Here is a 3,743-nt window from a genome sequence, read left to right on the forward strand (position 1 = left end):
ATCTCGTCAATAGGTTAGTTCCGGAAAACGCATAATAATGACATAAAGTATGCATAAAACATGTAGATATCATCAATAATGTGGCATGGAACATAAGAAATTATCGATACGTCGGAGACGTATCAGCATCCCCAAGCTTAGTTCCTGCTCGTCCCGAGCAGGTAAACGATAACAAAGATAATTTCTGGAGTAACATGCCATCATAACCTTGATAATACTATTGTAAGCATATGTAATGAATGCAGCGATCAAAACAATGGTAATGACATGAGTAAACAAATGAATCATAAAGCAAAGACTTTTCATGAATAGTACTTTCAAGACAAGCATCAATAAGTCTTGCATAAGAGTTAACTCATAAAGCAATAAATCAAAGTAAAGGTATTGAAGCAACACAAAGGAAGATTGAGTTTTAGCGGTTGCTTTCAACTTCAACATATATATCTCATGGATAATTGTCAATGCAAAGCAATATAACAAGTGCAATATGCAAGTATGTAGGAATCAATGCACAGTTCACACAAGTGTTTGCTTCTTGAGGTGGAGAGAGATAGGTGAACTGACTCAACATAAAAGGTAAAAGAATGGCCCTTCGCAGAGGGAAGCATTGATTGCTATATTTGTGCTAGAGCTTTGGTTTTGAAAACATAAAGAGAGCATAAAAGTAAAATTTTGAGAGGTGTTTGTTGTTGTCAACGAATGGTAGTGGGCACTCTAACCCCCTTGCCAGACAAACCTTCAAAGAGCGGCTCCCATGAATTATTTTTATTTTTGGGTGGCACTCCTTCCAACCTTGCTTTCACAAACCATGGCTAACCGAATCCTCGGGTGCCTGCCAACAATCTCATAGCATGAAGGAGTGCCTTTTTATTTTAGTTTTATTTAGATGACACTCCTCCCCACCTTTGCTTTCTCAAGCCATGGCTAACCGAATCCTCGGGTGCCGACCAACAATCACATACCATGGAGGAGTGTCTATTTAGGTTAATTAATTTGGGACTGGGAATCCCATTGCCAGCTCTTTTTGCAAAATTATTGGATAAGCGGATGAAGCCACTAGTCCATTGGTGAAAGTTGCCCAACAAGAATGAAAGATAAACACCACATACTTCCTCATGAGCTATAAAACATTGACACAAATCAGAGGTGATAAATTTTGAATTATTTAAAGGTAGCACTCAAGCAATTTACTTTGGAATGGCGGAGAAATACCATGTAGTAGGTAGGTATGGTGGACACAAATGGCATAGTGGTTGGCTCAAGGATTTTAGATGCATGAGAAGTATTCCCTCTCGATACAAGGTTTAGGCTAGCAAGGTTATTTGAAACAAACACAAGGATGAACCGGTGCAACAAAACTCACATAAAAGACATATTGTAAACATTATAAGACTCTACACCGTCTTCCTTGTTGTTCAAACTCTTTACTAGAAATTATCTAGACTTTAGAGAGACCAATTATGCAAACCAAATTTTAGCAAGCTCTATGTATTTCTTCATTAATAGGTGCAAAGTATATGATGCAAGAGCTTAAACATGAGCACAACAATTGCCAAGTATCAAATTATCCAAGACATTTTAGAATTACTACATGTAGCATTTCCCGATTCCTACCATATAGCAATGAACGAAGCAGTTTCAACCTTCGCCATGAACATTAAAAGCTAAGAACACATGTGTTCATATGAACCAGCGGAGCGTGTCTCTCTTCCACACAAGCATTTATTCAAACAAAAACAAAAACAAAAACAAACAGACGCTCCAAGTAAAGTACATAAGATGTGACCGAATAAAAATATAGTTTCAAGGGAGGAACCTGATAAATTTGTCGATGAAGAAGGGGATGCCTTGGGCATCCCCAAGCTTAGACGCTTGGGTCTTCTTGAAATATGCAGGGATGAACCACGGGGGCATCCCCAAGCTTAGACTCTTCACTCTTCTTGATCATAGTATATCATCCTCCTCTCTTGACCCTTGAAAACTTCCTCCACACCAAACTTCAAGCAAACTCATTAGAGGGTTAGTGCACAATCAAAAATTCACATGTTCAGAGGTGACACAATCATTCTTAACACTTCTGGACATTGCACAAAACTTCTGAAAGTTAATGGAACAAAGAAATTCATCCAACATAGCAAAAGAGGCAATGCGAAATAAAAGGCAGAATCTGTCAAAAACAGAACAGTCCATAAAGATGAACCTGGAAGGGGCACTTAACTTGCTCAAACGGAAAAACTCAAAACTAATGAAAGTTGCGTACATATCTGAGGATCACGCACGTAAATTTGCAGATTTTTTTGATTTTTTTACAGAGAATTCTGCGCGAATTCGTGACAGACAGCAATGCTGTTTCTGTGCAGCAATCCAAATCTAGCATCAACTTTACCATAGAGACTTTACTTGGCACAAAAACATGATAAGGAGAGGTTGCTACAGTAGTAAACAACTTCCAAGACTCAAATATAAAACAAAGTACTGTAGTAAAAAAAACACATGGGTTATCTCCCAAGAAGTTCTTTCTTTATAGCCATTAAGATGGGCTCAACAGTTTTAATGATGCACTCGCAAGAAATAGTATTTGAAGCAAAAGAGAGCATCAAGAGGCAAATTCAAAACAAATTTAAGCCTAACATGCTTCCTATGAAAAGGAATCTTGTACACAAATGAATTCATGAAGAACAAAGTAACAAGCATAGGAAGATAAAACAAGAGTAACTTCAAAAATTTCAGCATATAGAGAGGTGTTTTAGTAACATGAAAATTTCTACAACCATATTTTCCTCTCTCATAATAACTTTCAGTAGCAACATGAGCAAACTCAACAATATAAGTATCACATAAAACATTCTTATTCACATGCATAAAAGTATCATTACTCTCCACATAAGCATAATCAATTTTATTAGTTGCAGTGGGAGCAAATTCAACAAAGTAGCTATCATTATTATTCTCATCATCAAATATAGGAGGCATATTGTAATCATAATCAAATTTATCCTCCATAACAGGCGGTACTAAAAGACCAATATCATTATAATCATCATAAATAGGAGGCAAAGTATCATCAAAGTAAATTTTCTCCTCAATACTTGGGGGACTAAAAATATCATGCTCATCAAAGCCAGCTTCCCCAAGCTTAGAATTTTCCATATCATTAGCAACAATGGTGTTCAAAGCGTTCATACTAATATGTTCCATAGGTTTTTTAATTTTCACATCAAACCATCCATGTCTTAAATCAGGAAATAGAATAAGAAGCTCATTGTTGTCCATTATGCCAAACTAGTGTAAACAAGAAACAAAAAGATGCAATTGCAGGATCTAAGGGAAATAGCTTCGAGCACACACACAATGGCGCCAGAAAAGTACTTTACCTAGGACCGGAGTATGAGTGCCTTTTACCTTTCCTCCCCGGCAACGGCGCCAGAAAATAGCTTGATGTCTACGGGTGCTTCTATTCTTGTAGACAGTGTTGGGCCTCCAAGAGCAGAGGTTTGTAGAACAGCAACAAGTTTCCCTTAAGTGGATCACCCAAGGTTTATCGAACTCAGGGAGGAAGAGTTCAAAGATATCCCTCTCATGCAACCCTGCAACCACAAAGCAAGAAGTCTCTTGTGTCCCCAACACACCTAATAGGTGCACTAGTTCGGCGAAGAGATAGTGAAATACAAGTGGTATGAATGAATATGAGCAGTAGTACGGTGCCAGAAAAGTGCTTGCTGGCGTGCACTTGATGGTAGTAA

This window comes from Lolium perenne, chromosome 3 (assembly GCF_019359855.2).
Source record: "Lolium perenne isolate Kyuss_39 chromosome 3, Kyuss_2.0, whole genome shotgun sequence".
NCBI classification, from domain to species: Eukaryota; Viridiplantae; Streptophyta; class Magnoliopsida; order Poales; family Poaceae; genus Lolium; species Lolium perenne.